Raw genomic sequence first — 19,595 nt, 5'->3', positions numbered from 1 at the left:
GCTATGCTCACCACTATACCACCAACGCAGTCATCAGTCAGCAACTTGCGCCGTCACTAAGAAGGCTCGAAGTGCACGAGTCGCCGATAGGGCTAGAGGAGCAGATGAGATCTTTGTTTGGACCCGTCACTAAAGAGAGCCTTCAAGAATTTGCATCCCGTCACGTACCAAAAAGCGCTGCCTTCCCATCCGGCTAAATAAACACGAAGTGGTCAAATGCAGAGAGTGCCTATTCAGACGATGACCAGTGGCAAGCCCTCTCGCAGCATGCTGCCGGACGGTCAAACTGATTCTGCTCTTGACATTTCGATGTAGCTCTGCTGTGAGCAGAGCACCCAAAAATACAGGTCACTCGCAAAAGTTCCCCTCCACGGAAATCTTTAGTAAAAGGCGAAAGATTTATGCGACAATGAAGAGAAACTCGAGCTGTGTCTCCAAACCCTCGGGCCTGTGCGCTGCCTCTGTTAAACTACTACGCTCGCCAAGGGTCATCAAGGGTGACAATGCCTGCCCACATGTGTTTCGTCAGCACCCCCGCCCCCCCTATTCCAAAAGGGAGGAGTAAAACTCAAAAAAGTCCACTCGGTCCACCAATAACCAAAAGCCCAATCAAGGCAATCTCTTTCTCATGCCTCTATCTGAAAAGTTGGATAAAATCTTATATGAAAAAAAAAGTCTTTTAAAGAAATCCCTTATTCCGAGGTCACCGTAGCCACCAGATCCAGTCTGTATCCGCTTCAGTCACCCGGATCCAGTCCGTATCCAGAGAAGATGGTGGATCAACACCTAGAAAGGACCTCTATGGCCCAGAAACACAGCGGAGACCGTGACAACTAGATGAGCCGCAGATACAAATCCCTTGTAAAGACCACCTGGACAAGACCACAGGAAACAGATGATTCTTCTGCACAGTCTGACATTCCTGCAGCCTGGAGCTGATCTACTGGTTTCGTCTGACAAGGGGAGAACTGTCTCCCCGACTGAGCCTGGTTTCTCACCCGGTTTTTTCTCCATCCTTTCACCGATCGAGTTTTGGTTTCTTGCCTCTGTCGCTTCTGGCAGGCGGAGCTGGGGACACTTCATGTACAGCGATATCGTTGACTTGATTGCAAATTATTGCACAGATACTATTTAAACTGAACTTAGCTGAATGATGTCATCAAAGAGTTCAATAACGAAATGCCTTTAACTGTCATTTTGCTTTTTGACGCACTGTGTTCCTAATTAATGTTGTTCAGTTGCATTGACGCAATACTTTTTGTTTAAAGCGCAATTTAAAAAAAAAAAAAAAAAAAAAGAGTCCAAACAATGACCCCTGCTACGGGTAGTGTTCCAAGTGTTATGCGACTTCAGCTAATGATGGGTCCATCAGAAATTTTACGGTGCTAGGGCTGGGTCTGCGTCAGAAGAAGCCATGCATTGTTTAGTTATGTCAGTGCAGTGCCGTCAGTTGGGGGAGAAACGGCAGCATGCACGGCTCCTCGTTAGTATAGTGGACAGTATCTCCGCCTGTCACGCGGAAGACCGGGGTTCGATTCCCCGACGGGGAGAGCTGGTTCTTTTCGTCTTCCGAATGATCCATCCAAAATGTTTGGTTGGAGTCGCAGGTCACAGAAGGAGTTCTGCTTCGACGTCAGCCCGAGCCAAAGGACATGCGTTGGCCGGGAATCGAACCCGGGTCAACTGCTTGGAAGGCAGCTATGCTCACCACTATACCACCAACGCAGGCGGAAGTCAGTAGCTTTATTGACGCACTGTGTTCCTAATAAATGTTGTTCAGTTGCATTGACACAATACTTTTTGTTTAAAGCGCAATTAAAAAAAAAAAAAAAAAAAAAAAGAGTCCAAACAATGACCCCTGCTACCGGTAGTGTTGCAAGTGTTATGCGACTTCAGCTAATGATGGGTCCATCCGAAATTATTCCATCCAAAAGTTTTGGGTGGAGGCACAGGTCACAGAGGGAGTTCTGCTTCGACGTCAGCCCGAGCCAAAGGATATGCGTTGGCCGGGAATCGAATCCGGGTCAACTGCTTGGAAGGCAGCTATGCTCACCACTATACCACCAACGCAGTCAGCAGTCAGCAACTTGCGCCGTCACTAAGAAGGCTCGAAGTGCACGAGTCGCCGATAGGGCTAGAGGAGCAGATGAGATCTTTGTTTGGACCCGTCACTAAAGAGAGCCTTCAAGAATTTGCATCCCGTCACGTACAAAAAAGCGCTGCCTTCCCATCCGGCTAAATAAACACGAAGTGGTCAAACGCAGAGAGTGCCTATTCAGACGATGACCAGTGGCAAGCCCTCTCGCAGCATGCTGCCGGACGGTCAAACTGATTCTGCTCTTGACATTTCGATGTAGCTCTGCTGTGAGCAGAGCACCCAAAAATACAGGTCACTCGCAAAAGTTCCCCTCCACGGAAATCTTTAGTAAAAGGCGAAAGATTTATGCGACAATGAAGAGAAACTCGAGCTGTGTCTCCAAACCCTCGGGCCTGTGCGCTGCCTCTGTTAAACTACTACGCTCGCCAAGGGTCATCAAGGGTGACAATGCCTGCCCACATGTGTTTCGTCAGCACCCCCCCCCCCCCCCCCCCCCATTCCAAAAGGGAGGAGTAAAACTCAAAAAAGTCCCCTCGGTCCACCAATAACCAAAAGCCCAATCAAGGCAATCTCTTTCTCATGCCTCTATCTGAAAAGTTGGATAAAATCTTATATGAAAAAAAAAGTCTTTTAAAGAAATCCCTTATTCCGAGGTCACCGTAGCCACCAGATCCAGTCTGTATCCGCTTCAGTCACCCGGATCCAGTCCGTATCCAGAGAAGATGGTGGATCAACACCTAGAAAGGACCTCTATGGCCCAGAAACACAGCGGAGACCGTGACAACTAGATGAGCCGCAGATACAAATCCCCTGTAAAGACCACCTGGACAAGACCACAGGAAACAGATGATTCTTCTGCACAGTCTGACATTCCTGCAGCCTGGAGCTGATCTACCTGTTTCGTCTGACAATGGGAGAACTGTCTCCCCGACTGAGCCTGGTTTCTCACCGGGTTTTTTCTCCATCCTTTCACCGATCGAGTTTTGGTTTCTTGCCTCTGTCGCTTCTGGCAGGCGGAGCTGGGGACACTTCATGTACAGCGATATCGTTGACTTGATTGCAAATTATTGCACAGATACTATTTAAACTGAACTTAGCTGAATGATGTCATCAAAGAGTTCAATAACGAAATGCCTTTAACTGTCATTTTGCTTTTTGACGCACTGTGTTCTTAATTAATGTTGTTCAGTTGCATTGACGCAATACTTTTTGTTTAAAGCGCAATTTAAAAAAAAAAAAAAAAAAAAAAAGAGTCCAAACAATGACCCCTGCTACGGGTAGTGTTCCAAGTGTTATGCGACTTCAGCTAATGATGGGTCCATCAGAAATTTTACGGTGCTAGGGCTGGGTCTGCGTCAGAAGAAGCCATGCATTGTTTAGTTATGTCAGTGCAGTGCCGTCAGTTGGGGGAGAAACGGCAGCATGCACGGCTCCTCATTAGTATAGTGGACAGTATCTCCGCCTGTCACGCGGAAGACCGGGGTTCGATTCCCAGACGGGGAGAGCTGGTTCTTTTCGTCTTCAGAATGATCCATCCAAAATGTTTGGTTGGAGTCGCAGGTCACAGAAGGAGTTCTGCTTCGACGTCAGCCCGAGCCAAAGGACATGCGTTGGCCGGGAATCGAACCCGGGTCAACTGCTTGGAAGGCAGCTATGCTCACCACTATAACACCAACGCAGGCGGAAGTCAGTAGCTTTATTGACGCACTGTGTTCCTAATAAATGTTGTTCAGTTGCATTGACACAATACTTTTTGTTTAAAGCGCAATTAAAAAAAAAAAAAAAAAGAGTCCAAACAATGACCCCTGCTACGGGTAGTGTTGCAAGTGTTATGCGACTTCAGCTAATGATGGGTCCATCCGAAATTATTCCATCCAAAAGTTTTGGGTGGAGGCACAGGTCACAGAGGGAGTTCTGCTTCGACGTCAGCCCGAGCCAAAGGACATGCGTTGGCCGGGTATTGAATCCGGGTCAACTGCTTGGAAGGCAGCTATGCTCACCACTATACCACCAACGCAGTCATCAGTCAGCAACTTGCGCCGTCACTAAGAAGGCTCGAAGTGCACGAGTCGCCGATAGGGCTAGAGGAGCAGATGAGATCTTTGTTTGGACCCGTCACTAAAGAGAGCCTTCAAGAATTTGCATCCCGTCACGTACAAAAAAGCGCTGCCTTCCCATCCGGCTAAATAAACACGAAGTGGTCAAACGCACAGAGTGCCTATTCAGACGATAACCAGTGGCAAGCCCTCTCGCAGCATGCTGCCGGACAGTCAAACTGATTCTGCTCTTGACATTTCGATGTAGCTCTGCTGTGAGCAGAGCACCCAAAAATACAGGTCACTCGCAAAAGTTCCCCTCCACGGAAATCTTTAGTAAAAGGCGAAAGATTTATGCGACAATGAAGAGAAACTCGAGCTGTGTCTCCGAACCCTCGGGCCTGTGCGCTGCCTCTGTTAAACTACTACGCTCGCCAAGGGTCATCAAGGGTGACAATGCCTGCCCACATGTGTTTCGTCAGCACCCCCCCCCCCCCTATTCCAAAAGGGAGGAGTAAAACTCAAAAAAGTCCCCTCGGTCCACCAATAACCAAAAGCCCAATCAAGGCAATCTCTTTCTCATGCCTCTATCTGAAAAGTTGGATAAAATCTTATATGAAAAAAAAAGTCTTTTAAAGAAATCCCTTATTCCGAGGTCACCGTAGCCACCAGATCCAGTCTGTATCCGCTTCAGTCACCCGGATCCAGTCCGTATCCAGAGAAGATGGTGGATCAACACCTAGAAAGGACCTCTATGGCCCAGAAACACAGCGGAGACCGTGACAACTAGATGAGCCGCAGATACAAATCCCTTGTAAAGACCACCTGGACAAGACCACAGGAAACAGATGATTCTTCTGCACAGTCTGACATTCCTGCAGCCTGGAGCTGATCTACTGGTTTCGTCTGACAAGGGGAGAACTGTCTCCCCGACTGAGCCTGGTTTCTCACCGGGTTTTTTCTCCATCCTTTCACCGATCGAGTTTTGGTTTCTTCCCTCTGTCGCTTCTGGCAGGCGGAGCTGGGGACACTTCATGTACAGCGATATCGTTGACTTGATTGCAAATTATTGCACAGATACTATTTAAACTGAACTTAGCTGAATGATGTCATCAAAGAGTTCAATAACGAAATGCCTTTAACTGTCATTTTGCTTTTTGACGCACTGTGTTCCTAATTAATGTTGTTCAGTTGCATTGACGCAATACTTTCTGTTTAAAGCGCAATTTAAAAAAAAAAAAAAAAAAAAAAAAGAGTCCAAACAATGACCCCTGCTACGGGTAGTGTTCCAAGTGTTATGCGACTTCAGCTAATGATGGGTCCATCAGAAATTTTACGGTGCTAGGGCTGGGTCTGCGTCAGAAGAAGCCATGCATTGTTTAGTTATGTCAGTGCAGTGCCGTCAGTTGGGGGAGAAACGGCAGCATGCACGGCTCCTCATTAGTATAGTGGACAGTATCTCCGCCTGTCACGCGGAAGACCGGGGTTCGATTCCCAGACGGGGAGAGCTGGTTCTTTTCGTCTTCAGAATGATCCATCCAAAATGTTTGGTTGGAGTCGCAGGTCACAGAAGGAGTTCTGCTTCGACGTCAGCCCGAGCCAAAGGACATGCGTTGGCCGGGAATCGAACCCGGGTCAACTGCTTGGAAGGCAGCTATGCTCACCACTATAACACCAACGCAGGCGGAAGTCAGTAGCTTTATTGACGCACTGTGTTCCTAATAAATGTTGTTCAGTTGCATTGACACAATACTTTTTGTTTAAAGCGCAATTAAAAAAAAAAAAAAAAAAGAGTCCAAACAATGACCCCTGCTACGGGTAGTGTTGCAAGTGTTATGCGACTTCAGCTAATGATGGGTCCATCCGAAATTATTCCATCCAAAAGTTTTGGGTGGAGGCACAGGTCACAGAGGGAGTTCTGCTTCGACGTCAGCCCGAGCCAAAGGACATGCGTTGGCCGGGTATTGAATCCGGGTCAACTGCTTGGAAGGCAGCTATGCTCACCACTATACCACCAACGCAGTCATCAGTCAGCAACTTGCGCCGTCACTAAGAAGGCTCGAAGTGCACGAGTCGCCGATAGGGCTAGAGGAGCAGATGAGATCTTTGTTTGGACCCGTCACTAAAGAGAGCCTTCAAGAATTTGCATCCCGTCACGTACAAAAAAGCGCTGCCTTCCCATCCGGCTAAATAAACACGAAGTGGTCAAACGCACAGAGTGCCTATTCAGACGATAACCAGTGGCAAGCCCTCTCGCAGCATGCTGCCGGACAGTCAAACTGATTCTGCTCTTGACATTTCGATGTAGCTCTGCTGTGAGCAGAGCACCCAAAAATACAGGTCACTCGCAAAAGTTCCCCTCCACGGAAATCTTTAGTAAAAGGCGAAAGATTTATGCGACAATGAAGAGAAACTCGAGCTGTGTCTCCGAACCCTCGGGCCTGTGCGCTGCCTCTGTTAAACTACTACGCTCGCCAAGGGTCATCAAGGGTGACAATGCCTGCCCACATGTGTTTCGTCAGCACCCCCCCCCCCCCTATTCCAAAAGGGAGGAGTAAAACTCAAAAAAGTCCCCTCGGTCCACCAATAACCAAAAGCCCAATCAAGGCAATCTCTTTCTCATGCCTCTATCTGAAAAGTTGGATAAAATCTTATATGAAAAAAAAAGTCTTTTAAAGAAATCCCTTATTCCGAGGTCACCGTAGCCACCAGATCCAGTCTGTATCCGCTTCAGTCACCCGGATCCAGTCCGTATCCAGAGAAGATGGTGGATCAACACCTAGAAAGGACCTCTATGGCCCAGAAACACAGCGGAGACCGTGACAACTAGATGAGCCGCAGATACAAATCCCCTGTAAAGACCACCTGGACAAGACCACAGGAAACAGATGATTCTTCTGCACAGTCTGACATTCCTGCAGCCTGGAGCTGATCTACCTGTTTCGTCTGACAATGGGAGAACTGTCTCCCCGACTGAGCCTGGTTTCTCACCGGGTTTTTTCTCCATCCTTTCACCGATCGAGTTTTGGTTTCTTGCCTCTGTCGCTTCTGGCAGGCGGAGCTGGGGACACTTCATGTACAGCGATATCGTTGACTTGATTGCAAATTATTGCACAGATACTATTTAAACTGAACTTAGCTGAATGATGTCATCAAAGAGTTCAATAACGAAATGCCTTTAACTGTCATTTTGCTTTTTGACGCACTGTGTTCCTAATTAATGTTGTTCAGTTGCATTGAAGCAATACTTTTTGTTTAAAGCGCAATTTAAAAAAAAAAAAAAAAAAAAAAAAGAGTCCAAACAATGACCCCTGCTACGGGTAGTGTTCCAAGTGTTATGCGACTTCAGCTAATGATGGGTCCATCAGAAATTTTACGGTGCTAGGGCTGGGTCTGCGTCAGAAGAAGCCATGCATTGTTTAGTTATGTCATTGCAGTGCCGTCAGTTGTGGGAGAAACGGCAGCATGCACGGCTCCTCGTTAGTATAGTGGACAGTATCTCCGCCTGTCACGAGGAAGACCGGGGTTCGATTCCCCGACGGGGAGAGCTGGTTCTTTTCGTCTTCCGAATGATCCATCCAAAATGTTTGGTTGGAGTCGCAGGTCACAGAAGGAGTTCTGCTTCGACGTCAGCCCGAGCCAAAGGACATGCGTTGGCCGGGAATCGAACCCGGGTCAACTGCTTGGAAGGCAGCTATGCTCACCACTATACCACCAACACAGGCGGAAGTCAGTAGCTTTATTGACGCACTGTGTTCCTAATAAATGTTGTTCAGTTGCATTGACACAATACTTTTTGTTTAAAGCGCAATTAAAAAAAAAAAAAAAAAAAAAAGACTCCAAACAATGACCCCTGCTACGGGTAGTGTTGCAAGTGTTATGCGACTTCAGCTAATGATGGGTCCATCCGAAATTATTCCATCCAAAAGTTTTGGGTGGAGGCACAGGTCACAGAGGGAGTTCTGCTTCGACGTCAGCCCGAGCCAAAGGACATGCGTTGGCCGGGAATCGAATCCGGGTCAACTGCTTGGAAGGCAGCTATGCTCACCACTATACCACCAACGCAGTCAGCAGTCAGCAACTTGCGCCGTCACTAAGAAGGCTCGAAGTGCACGAGTCGCCGATAGGGCTAGAGGAGCAGATGAGATCTTTGTTTGGACCCGTCACTAAAGAGAGCCTTCAAGAATTTGCATCCCGTCACGTACAAGAAAGCGCTGCCTTCCCATCCGGCTAAATAAACACGAAGTGGTCAAACGCAGAGAGTGCCTATAATAACCAAAAGCCCAATCAAGGCAATCTCTTTCTCATGCCTCTATCAGAAAAGTTGGATAAAATCTTATATGAAAAAAAAAGTCTTTTAAAGAAATCCCTTATTCCGAGGTCACCGTAGCCACCAGATCCAGTCTGTATCCGCTTCAGTCACCCGGATCCAGTCCGTATCCAGAGAAGATGGTGGATCAACACCTAGAAAGGACCTCTATGGCCCAGAAACACAGCGGAGACCGTGACAACTAGATGAGCCGCAGATACAAATCCCCTGTAAAGACCACCTGGACAAGACCACAGGAAACAGATGATTCTTCTGCACAGTCTGACATTCCTGCAGCCTGGAGCTGATCTACCTGTTTCGTCTGACAATGGGAGAACTGTCTCCCCGACTGAGCCTGGTTTCTCACCGGGTTTTTTCTCCATCCTTTCACCGATCGAGTTTTGGTTTCTTGCCTCTGTCGCTTCTGGCAGGCGGAGCTGGGGACACTTCATGTACAGCGATATCGTTGACTTGATTGCAAATTATTGCACAGATACTATTTAAACTGAACTTAGCTGAATGATGTCATCAAAGAGTTCAATAACGAAATGCCTTTAACTGTCATTTTGCTTTTTGACGCACTGTGTTCCTAATAAATGTTGTTCAGTTGCATTGACACAATACTTTTTGTTTAAAGCGCAATAAAAAAAAAAAAGAGTCCAAACAATGACCCCTGCTACGGGTAGTGTTGCAAGTGTTATGCGACTTCAGCTAATGATGGGTCCATCCGAAATTATTCCATCCAAAATTTTGGGTGGAGGCACAGGTCACAGAGGGAGTTCTGCTTCGACGTCAGCCCGAGCCAAAGGACATGCGCACTGCTCTCTCCAACTGCTTGGAAGGCAGCTATGCTCACCACTATACCACCAACGCAGTCAGCAGTCAGCAACTTGCGCCGTCACTAAGAAGGCTCGAAGTGCACGAGTCGCCGATAGGGCTAGAGGAGCAGATGAGATCTTTGTTTGGACCCGTCACTAAAGAGAGCCTTCAAGAATTTGCATCCCGTCACGTACAAGAAAGCGCTGCCTTCCCATCCGGCTAAATAAACACGAAGTGGTCAAACGCAGAGAGTGCCTATAATAACCAAAAGCCCAATCAAGGCAATCTCTTTCTCATGCCTCTATCTGAAAAGTTGGATAAAATCTTATATGAAAAAAAAGTCTTTTAAAGAAATCCCTTATTCCGAGGTCACCGTAGCCACCAGATCCAGTCTGTATCCGCTTCAGTCACCCGGATCCAGTCCGTATCCAGAGAAGATGGTGGATCAACACCTAGAAAGGACCTCTATGGCCCAGAAACACAGCGGAGACCGTGACAACTAGATGAGCCGCAGATACAAATCCCTTGTAAAGACCACCTGGACAAGACCACAGGAAACAGATGATTCTTCTGCACAGTCTGACATTCCTGCAGCCTGGAGCTGATCTACTGGTTTCGTCTGACAAGGGGAGAACTGTCTCCCCGACTGAGCCTGGTTTCTCACCCGGTTTTTTCTCCATCCTTTCACCGATCGAGTTTTGGTTTCTTGCCTCTGTCGCTTCTGGCAGGCGGAGCTGGGGACACTTCATGTACAGCGATATCGTTGACTTGATTGCAAATTATTGCACAGATACTATTTAAACTGAACTTAGCTGAATGATGTCATCAAAGAGTTCAATAACGAAATGCCTTTAACTGTCATTTTGCTTTTTGACGCACTGTGTTCCTAATTAATGTTGTTCAGTTGCATTGACGCAATACTTTTTGTTTAAAGCGCAATTTAAAAAAAAAAAAAAAAAAAAAGAGTCCAAACAATGACCCCTGCTACGGGTAGTGTTCCAAGTGTTATGCGACTTCAGCTAATGATGGGTCCATCAGAAATTTTACGGTGCTAGGGCTGGGTCTGCGTCAGAAGAAGCCATGCATTGTTTAGTTATGTCAGTGCAGTGCCGTCAGTTGGGGGAGAAACGGCAGCATGCACGGCTCCTCGTTAGTATAGTGGACAGTATCTCCGCCTGTCACGCGGAAGACCGGGGTTCGATTCCCCGACGGGGAGAGCTGGTTCTTTTCGTCTTCCGAATGATCCATCCAAAATGTTTGGTTGGAGTCGCAGGTCACAGAAGGAGTTCTGCTTCGACGTCAGCCCGAGCCAAAGGACATGCGTTGGCCGGGAATCGAACCCGGGTCAACTGCTTGGAAGGCAGCTATGCTCACCACTATACCACCAACGCAGGCGGAAGTCAGTAGCTTTATTGACGCACTGTGTTCCTAATAAATGTTGTTCAGTTGCATTGACACAATACTTTTTGTTTAAAGCGCAATTAAAAAAAAAAAAAAAAAAAAAAAGAGTCCAAACAATGACCCCTGCTACCGGTAGTGTTGCAAGTGTTATGCGACTTCAGCTAATGATGGGTCCATCCGAAATTATTCCATCCAAAAGTTTTGGGTGGAGGCACAGGTCACAGAGGGAGTTCTGCTTCGACGTCAGCCCGAGCCAAAGGATATGCGTTGGCCGGGAATCGAATCCGGGTCAACTGCTTGGAAGGCAGCTATGCTCACCACTATACCACCAACGCAGTCAGCAGTCAGCAACTTGCGCCGTCACTAAGAAGGCTCGAAGTGCACGAGTCGCCGATAGGGCTAGAGGAGCAGATGAGATCTTTGTTTGGACCCGTCACTAAAGAGAGCCTTCAAGAATTTGCATCCCGTCACGTACAAAAAAGCGCTGCCTTCCCATCCGGCTAAATAAACACGAAGTGGTCAAACGCAGAGAGTGCCTATTCAGACGATGACCAGTGGCAAGCCCTCTCGCAGCATGCTGCCGGACGGTCAAACTGATTCTGCTCTTGACATTTCGATGTAGCTCTGCTGTGAGCAGAGCACCCAAAAATACAGGTCACTCGCAAAAGTTCCCCTCCACGGAAATCTTTAGTAAAAGGCGAAAGATTTATGCGACAATGAAGAGAAACTCGAGCTGTGTCTCCAAACCCTCGGGCCTGTGCGCTGCCTCTGTTAAACTACTACGCTCGCCAAGGGTCATCAAGGGTGACAATGCCTGCCCACATGTGTTTCGTCAGCACCCCTCTCCCCCCCCCCCATTCCAAAAGGGAGGAGTAAAACTCAAAAAAGTCCCCTCGGTCCACCAATAACCAAAAGCCCAATCAAGGCAATCTCTTTCTCATGCCTCTATCTGAAAAGTTGGATAAAATCTTATATGAAAAAAAAAGTCTTTTAAAGAAATCCCTTATTCCGAGGTCACCGTAGCCACCAGATCCAGTCTGTATCCGCTTCAGTCACCCGGATCCAGTCCGTATCCAGAGAAGATGGTGGATCAACACCTAGAAAGGACCTCTATGGCCCAGAAACACAGCGGAGACCGTGACAACTAGATGAGCCGCAGATACAAATCCCTTGTAAAGACCACCTGGACAAGACCACAGGAAACAGATGATTCTTCTGCACAGTCTGACATTCCTGCAGCCTGGAGCTGATCTACTGGTTTCGTCTGACAAGGGGAGAACTGTCTCCCCGACTGAGCCTGGTTTCTCACCGGGTTTTTTCTCCATCCTTTCACCGATCGAGTTTTGGTTTCTTCCCTCTGTCGCTTCTGGCAGGCGGAGCTGGGGACACTTCATGTACAGCGATATCGTTGACTTGATTGCAAATTATTGCACAGATACTATTTAAACTGAACTTAGCTGAATGATGTCATCAAAGAGTTCAATAACGAAATGCCTTTAACTGTCATTTTGCTTTTTGACGCACTGTGTTCCTAATTAATGTTGTTCAGTTGCATTGACGCAATACTTTCTGTTTAAAGCGCAATTTAAAAAAAAAAAAAAAAAAAAAAAAGAGTCCAAACAATGACCCCTGCTACGGGTAGTGTTCCAAGTGTTATGCGACTTCAGCTAATGATGGGTCCATCAGAAATTTTACGGTGCTAGGGCTGGGTCTGCGTCAGAAGAAGCCATGCATTGTTTAGTTATGTCAGTGCAGTGCCGTCAGTTGGGGGAGAAACGGCAGCATGCACGGCTCCTCGTTAGTATAGTGGACAGTATCTCCGCCTGTCACGCGGAAGACCGGGGTTCGATTCCCCGACGGGGAGAGCTGGTTCTTTTCGTCTTCCGAATGATCCATCCAAAATGTTTGGTTGGAGTCGCAGGTCACAGAAGGAGTTCTGCTTCGACGTCAGCCCGAGCCAAAGGACATGCGTTGGCCGGGAATCGAACCCGGGTCAACTGCTTGGAAGGCAGCTATGCTCACCACTATACCACCAACGCAGGCGGAAGTCAGTAGCTTTATTGACGCACTGTGTTCCTAATAAATGTTGTTCAGTTGCATTGACACAATACTTTTTGTTTAAAGCGCAATTAAAAAAAAAAAAAAAAAAAAAAAAAGAGTCCAAACAATGACCCCTGCTACCGGTAGTGTTGCAAGTGTTATGCGACTTCAGCTAATGATGGGTCCATCCGAAATTATTCCATCCAAAAGTTTTGGGTGGAGGCACAGGTCACAGAGGGAGTTCTGCTTCGACGTCAGCCCGAGCCAAAGGACATGCGTTGGCCGGGTATCGAATCCGGGTCAACTGCTTGGAAGGCAGCTATGCTCACCACTATACCACCAACGCAGTCATCAGTCAGCAACTTGCGCCGTCACTAAGAAGGCTCGAAGTGCACGAGTCGCCGATAGGGCTAGAGGAGCAGATGAGATCTTTGTTTGGACCCGTCACTAAAGAGAGCCTTCAAGAATTTGCATCCCGTCACGTACCAAAAAGCGCTGCCTTCCCATCCGGCTAAATAAACACGAAGTGGTCAAATGCAGAGAGTGCCTATTCAGACGATGACCAGTGGCAAGCCCTCTCGCAGCATGCTGCCGGACGGTCAAACTGATTCTGCTCTTGACATTTCGATGTAGCTCTGCTGTGAGCAGAGCACCCAAAAATACAGGTCACTCGCAAAAGTTCCCCTCCACGGAAATCTTTAGTAAAAGGCGAAAGATTTATGCGACAATGAAGAGAAACTCGAGCTGTGTCTCCAAACCCTCGGGCCTGTGCGCTGCCTCTGTTAAACTACTACGCTCGCCAAGGGTCATCAAGGGTGACAATGCCTGCCCACATGTGTTTCGTCAGCACCCCCGCCCCCCCTATTCCAAAAGGGAGGAGTAAAACTCAAAAAAGTCCCCTCGGTCCACCAATAACCAAAAGCCCAATCAAGGCAATCTCTTTCTCATGCCTCTATCTGAAAAGTTGGATAAAATCTTATATGAAAAAAAAAGTCTTTTAAAGAAATCCCTTATTCCGAGGTCACCGTAGCCACCAGATCCAGTCTGTATCCGCTTCAGTCACCCGGATCCAGTCCGTATCCAGAGAAGATGGTGGATCAACACCTAGAAAGGACCTCTATGGCCCAGAAACACAGCGGAGACCGTGACAACTAGATGAGCCGCAGATACAAATCCCCTGTAAAGACCACCTGGACAAGACCACAGGAAACAGATGATTCTTCTGCACAGTCTGACATTCCTGCAGCCTGGAGCTGATCTACCTGTTTCGTCTGACAATGGGAGAACTGTCTCCCCGACTGAGCCTGGTTTCTCACCGGGTTTTTTCTCCATCCTTTCACCGATCGAGTTTTGGTTTCTTGCCTCTGTCGCTTCTGGCAGGCGGAGCTGGGGACACTTCATGTACAGCGATATCGTTGACTTGATTGCAAATTATTGCACAGATACTATTTAAACTGAACTTAGCTGAATGATGTCATCAAAGAGTTCAATAACGAAATGCCTTTAACTGTCATTTTGCTTTTTGACGCACTGTGTTCTTAATTAATGTTGTTCAGTTGCATTGACGCAATACTTTTTGTTTAAAGCGCAATTTAAAAAAAAAAAAAAAAAAAAAAAGAGTCCAAACAATGACCCCTGCTACGGGTAGTGTTCCAAGTGTTATGCGACTTCAGCTAATGATGGGTCCATCAGAAATTTTACGGTGCTAGGGCTGGGTCTGCGTCAGAAGAAGCCATGCATTGTTTAGTTATGTCAGTGCAGTGCCGTCAGTTGGGGGAGAAACGGCAGCATGCACGGCTCCTCATTAGTATAGTGGACAGTATCTCCGCCTGTCACGCGGAAGTCCGGGGTTCGATTCCCAGACGGGGAGAGCTGGTTCTTTTCGTCTTCAGAATGATCCATCCAAAATGTTTGGTTGGAGTCGCAGGTCACAGAAGGAGTTCTGCTTCGACGTCAGCCCGAGCCAAAGGACATGCGTTGGCCGGGAATCGAACCCGGGTCAACTGCTTGGAAGGCAGCTATGCTCACCACTATAACACCAACGCAGGCGGAAGTCAGTAGCTTTATTGACGCACTGTGTTCCTAATAAATGTTGTTCAGTTGCATTGACACAATACTTTTTGTTTAAAGCGCAATTAAAAAAAAAAAAAAAAAAGAGTCCAAACAATGACCCCTGCTACGGGTAGTGTTGCAAGTGTTATGCGACTTCAGCTAATGATGGGTCCATCCGAAATTATTCCATCCAAAAGTTTTGGGTGGAGGCACAGGTCACAGAGGGAGTTCTGCTTCGACATCAGCCCGAGCCAAAGGACATGCGTTGGCCGGGTATTGAATCCGGGTCAACTGCTTGGAAGGCAGCTATGCTCACCACTATACCACCAACGCAGTCATCAGTCAGCAACTTGCGCCGTCACTAAGAAGGCTCGAAGTGCACGAGTCGCCGATAGGGCTAGAGGAGCAGATGAGATCTTTGTTTGGACCCGTCACTAAAGAGAGCCTTCAAGAATTTGCATCCCGTCACGTACAAAAAAGCGCTGCCTTCCCATCCGGCTAAATAAACACGAAGTGGTCAAACGCAGAGAGTGCCTATAATAACCAAAAGCCCAATCAAGGCAATCTCTTTCTCATGCCTCTATCTGAAAAGTTGGATAAAATCTTATATGAAAAAAAAAGTCTTTTAAAGAAATCCCTTATTCCGAGGTCACCGTAGCCACCAGATCCAGTCTGTATCCGCTTCAGTCACCCGGATCCAGTCCGTATCCAGAGAAGATGGTGGATCAACACCTAGAAAGGACCTCTATGGCCCAGAAACACAGCGGAGACCGTGACAACTAGATGAGCCGCAGATACAAATCCCCTGTAAAGACCACCTGGACAAGACCACAGGAAACAGATGATTCTTCTGCACAGTCTGACAATCCTGCAGCCTGGAGCTGATCTACCTGTTTCGTCTGACAATGGGAGAACTGTCTCCCCGACTGAGCCTGGTTTCTCACCGGGTTTTTTCTCCATCCTTTCACCGATCGAGTTTTGGTTTCTTGCCTCTGTCGCTTCTGGCAGGCGGAGCTGGGGACACTTCATGTACAGCGATTTCGTTGACTTGATTGCAAATTATTGCACAGATACTATTTAAACTGAACTTAGCTGAATGATGTCATCAAAGAGTTCAATAACGAAATGCCTTTAACTGTCATTTTGCTTTTTGACGCACTGTGTTCCTAATAAATGTTGTTCAGTTGCATTGACACAATACTTTTTGTTTAAAGCGCAATAAAAAAAAAAAAAAGAGTCCAAACAATGACCCCTGCTACGGGTAGTGTTGCAAGTGTTATGCGACTTCAGCTAATGATGGGTCCATCCGAAATTATTCCATCCAAAAGTTTTGGGTGGAGGCACAGGTCACAGAGGGAGTTCTGCTTCGACGTCAGCCCGAGCCAAAGGACATGCGTTGGCCGGGTATCGAATCCGGGTCAACTGCTTGGAAGGCAGCTATGCTCACCACTATACCACCAACGCAGTCATCAGTCAGCAACTTGCGCCGTCACTAAGAAGGCTCGAAGTGCACGAGTCGCCGATAGGGCTAGAGGAGCAGATGAGATCTTTGTTTGGACCCGTCACTAAAGAGAGCCTTCAAGAATTTGCATCCCGTCACGTACAAAAAAGCGCTGCCTTCCCATCCGGCTAAATAAACACGAAGTGGTCAAACGCAGAGAGTGCCTATTCAGACGATGACCAGTGGCAAGCCCTCTCGCAGCATGCTGCCGGACGGTCAAACTGATTCTGCTCTTGACATTTCGATGTAGCTCTGCTGTGAGCAGAGCACCCAAAAATACAGGTCACTCGCAAAAGTTCCCCTCCACGGAAATCTTTAGTAAAAGGCGAAAGATTTATGCGACAATGAAGAGAAACTCGAGCTGTGTCTCCAAACCCTCGGGCCTGTGCGCTGCCTCTGTTAAACTACTACGCTCGCCAAGGGTCATCAAGGGTGACAATGCCTGCCCACATGTGTTTCGTCAGCACCCCCCCCCCCCCCCTATTCCAAAAGGGAGGAGTAAAACTCAAAAAAGTCCCCTCGGTCCACCAATAACCAAAAGCCCAATCAAGGCAATCTCTTTCTCATGCCTCTATCTGAAAAGTTGGATAAAATCTTATATGAAAAAAAAAGTCTTTTAAAGAAATCCCTTATTCCGAGGTCACCGTAGCCACCAGATCCAGTCTGTATCCGCTTCAGTCACCCGGATCCAGTCCGTATCCAGAGAAGATGGTGGATCAACACCTAGAAAGGACCTCTATGGCCCAGAAACACAGCGGAGACCGTGACAACTAGATGAGCCGCATATACAAATCCCCTGTAAAGACCACCTGGACAAGACCACAGGAAACAGATGATTCTTCTGCACAGTCTGACATTCCTGCAGCCTGGAGCTGATCTACCTGTTTCGTCTGACAATGGGAGAACTGTCTCCCCGACTGAGCCTGGTTTCTCACCGGGTTTTTTCTCCATCCTTTCACCGATCGAGTTTTGGTTTCTTGCCTCTGTCGCTTCTGGCAGGCGGAGCTGGGGACACTTCATGTACAGCGATATCGTTGACTTGATTGCAAATTATTGCACAGATACTATTTAAACTGAACTTAGCTGAATGATGTCATCAAAGAGTTCAATAACGAAATGCCTTTAACTGTCATTTTGCTTTTTGACGCACTGTGTTCCTAATTAATGTTGTTCAGTTGCATTGAAGCAATACTTTTTGTTTAAAGCGCAATTTAAAAAAAAAAAAAAAAAAAAAAGAGTCCAAACAATGACCCCTGCTACGGGTAGTGTTCCAAGTGTTATGCGACTTCAGCTAATGATGGGTCCATCAGAAATTTTACGGTGCTAGGGCTGGGTCTGCGTCAGAAGAAGCCATGCATTGTTTAGTTATGTCATTGCAGTGCCGTCAGTTGTGGGAGAAACGGCAGCATGCACGGCTCCTCGTTAGTATAGTGGACAGTATCTCCGCCTGTCACGAGGAAGACCGGGGTTCGATTCCCCGACGGGGAGAGCTGGTTCTTTTCGTCTTCCGAATGATCCATCCAAAATGTTTGGTTGGAGTCGCAGGTCACAGAAGGAGTTCTGCTTCGACGTCAGCCCGAGCCAAAGGACATGCGTTGGCCGGGAATCGAACCCGGGTCAACTGCTTGGAAGGCAGCTATGCTCACCACTATACCACCAACACAGGCGGAAGTCAGTAGCTTTATTGACGCACTGTGTTCCTAATAAATGTTGTTCAGTTGCATTGACACAATACTTTTTGTTTAAAGCGCAATTAAAAAAAAAAAAAAAAAAAAAAGACTCCAAACAATGACCCCTGCTACGGGTAGTGTTGCAAGTGTTATGCGACTTCAGCTAATGATGGGTCCATCCGAAATTATTCCATCCAAAAGTTTTGGGTGGAGGCACAGGTCACAGAGGGAGTTCTGCTTCGACGTCAGCCCGAGCCAAAGGACATGCGTTGGCCGGGAATCGAATCCGGGTCAACTGCTTGGAAGGCAGCTATGCTCACCACTATACCACCAACGCAGTCAGCAGTCAGCAACTTGCGCCGTCACTAAGAAGGCTCGAAGTGCACGAGTCGCCGATAGGGCTAGAGGAGCAGATGAGATCTTTGTTTGGACCCGTCACTAAAGAGAGCCTTCAAGAATTTGCATCCCGTCACGTACAAGAAAGCGCTGCCTTCCCATCCGGCTAAATAAACACGAAGTGGTCAAACGCAGAGAGTGCCTATAATAACCAAAAGCCCAATCAAGGCAATCTCTTTCTCATGCCTCTATCTGAAAAGTTGGATAAAATCTTATATGAAAAAAAAAGTATTTTAAAGAAATCCCTTATTCCGAGGTCACCGTAGCCACCAGATCCAGTCTGTATCCGCTTCAGTCACCCGGATCCAGTCCGTATCCAGAGAAGATGGTGGATCAACACCTAGAAAGGACCTCTATGGCCCAGAAACACAGCGGAGACCGTGACAACTAGATGAGCCGCAGATACAAATCCCCTGTAAAGACCACCTGGACAAGACCACAGGAAACAGATGATTCTTCTGCACAGTCTGACATTCCTGCAGCCTGGAGCTGATCTACCTGTTTCGTCTGACAATGGGAGAACTGTCTCCCCGACTGAGCCTGGTTTCTCACCGGGTTTTTTCTCCATCCTTTCACCGATCGAGTTTTGGTTTCTTGCCTCTGTCGCTTCTGGCAGGCGGAGCTGGGGACACTTCATGTACAGCGATATCGTTGACTTGATTGCAAATTATTGCACAGATACTATTTAAACTGAACTTAGCTGAATGATGTCATCAAAGAGTTCAATAACGAAATGCCTTTAACTGTCATTTTGCTTTTTGACGCACTGTGTTCCTAATAAATGTTGTTCAGTTGCATTGACACAATACTTTTTGTTTAAAGCGCAATAAAAAAAAAAAAAGAGTCCAAACAATGACCCCTGCTACGGGTAGTGTTGCAAGTGTTATGCGACTTCAGCTAATGATGGGTCCATCCGAAATTATTCCATCCAAAAGTTTTGGGTGGAGGCACAGGTCACAGAGGGAGTTCTGCTTCGACGTCAGCCCGAGCCAAAGGACATGCGTTGGCCGGGTATCGAATCCGGGTCAACTGCTTGGAAGGCAGCTATGCTCACCACTATACCACCAACGCAGTCATCAGTCAGCAACTTGCGCCGTCACTAAGAAGGCTCGAAGTGCACGAGTCGCCGATAGGGCTAGAGGAGCAGATGAGATCTTTGTTTGGACCCGTCACTAAAGAGAGCCTTCAAGAATTTGCATCCCGTCACGTACAAAAAAGCGCTGCCTTCCCATCCGGCTAAATAAACACGAAGTGGTCAAACGCAGAGAGTGCC

General features: G+C 47.4%; 10 non-coding genes across 10 annotated transcripts; 3 read left to right on the top strand and 7 right to left on the bottom strand.

Annotated features, from left to right (window-relative positions):
• Positions 1-313: 313 nt before the first annotated feature.
• On the bottom strand, positions 314-428 carry LOC127980446 (U5 spliceosomal RNA). The gene has a single exon (XR_008159471.1). It is a non-coding gene; the product is annotated as a U5 spliceosomal RNA (small nuclear RNA).
• A 1,050-nt stretch (positions 429-1,478) lies between these two features.
• trnad-guc (transfer RNA aspartic acid (anticodon GUC)) lies at positions 1,479-1,550 on the top strand. The gene has a single exon. It is a non-coding gene; the product is annotated as a tRNA-Asp (tRNA).
• An 805-nt stretch (positions 1,551-2,355) lies between these two features.
• LOC127980445 (U5 spliceosomal RNA) lies at positions 2,356-2,470 on the bottom strand. The gene has a single exon (XR_008159470.1). It is a non-coding gene; the product is annotated as a U5 spliceosomal RNA (small nuclear RNA).
• A 1,930-nt stretch (positions 2,471-4,400) lies between these two features.
• On the bottom strand, positions 4,401-4,515 carry LOC127980443 (U5 spliceosomal RNA). Its single transcript, XR_008159468.1, has one exon. It is a non-coding gene; the product is annotated as a U5 spliceosomal RNA (small nuclear RNA).
• A 1,925-nt stretch (positions 4,516-6,440) lies between these two features.
• Positions 6,441-6,555, bottom strand: LOC127980442 (U5 spliceosomal RNA). The gene has a single exon (XR_008159467.1). It is a non-coding gene; the product is annotated as a U5 spliceosomal RNA (small nuclear RNA).
• Positions 6,556-10,406: 3,851 nt separating this feature from the next.
• On the top strand, positions 10,407-10,478 carry trnad-guc (transfer RNA aspartic acid (anticodon GUC)). The gene has a single exon. It is a non-coding gene; the product is annotated as a tRNA-Asp (tRNA).
• Positions 10,479-11,283: 805 nt separating this feature from the next.
• Positions 11,284-11,398, bottom strand: LOC127980441 (U5 spliceosomal RNA). The gene has a single exon (XR_008159466.1). It is a non-coding gene; the product is annotated as a U5 spliceosomal RNA (small nuclear RNA).
• A 1,057-nt stretch (positions 11,399-12,455) lies between these two features.
• trnad-guc (transfer RNA aspartic acid (anticodon GUC)) lies at positions 12,456-12,527 on the top strand. Its single transcript has one exon. It is a non-coding gene; the product is annotated as a tRNA-Asp (tRNA).
• An 807-nt stretch (positions 12,528-13,334) lies between these two features.
• On the bottom strand, positions 13,335-13,449 carry LOC127980440 (U5 spliceosomal RNA). The gene has a single exon (XR_008159465.1). It is a non-coding gene; the product is annotated as a U5 spliceosomal RNA (small nuclear RNA).
• Positions 13,450-16,504: 3,055 nt separating this feature from the next.
• On the bottom strand, positions 16,505-16,619 carry LOC127980439 (U5 spliceosomal RNA). Its single transcript, XR_008159464.1, has one exon. It is a non-coding gene; the product is annotated as a U5 spliceosomal RNA (small nuclear RNA).
• Between the last annotated feature and the right edge of the window lie 2,976 nt (positions 16,620-19,595).

The sequence above is a fragment of the Carassius gibelio genome, chromosome B19, assembly GCF_023724105.1.
Source record: "Carassius gibelio isolate Cgi1373 ecotype wild population from Czech Republic chromosome B19, carGib1.2-hapl.c, whole genome shotgun sequence".
NCBI lineage: Eukaryota > Metazoa > Chordata > Actinopteri > Cypriniformes > Cyprinidae > Carassius > Carassius gibelio.
The sequence above is the reverse complement of the archived record's forward strand: the minus strand, read 5'-3'. Positions and strand labels throughout refer to the sequence as shown.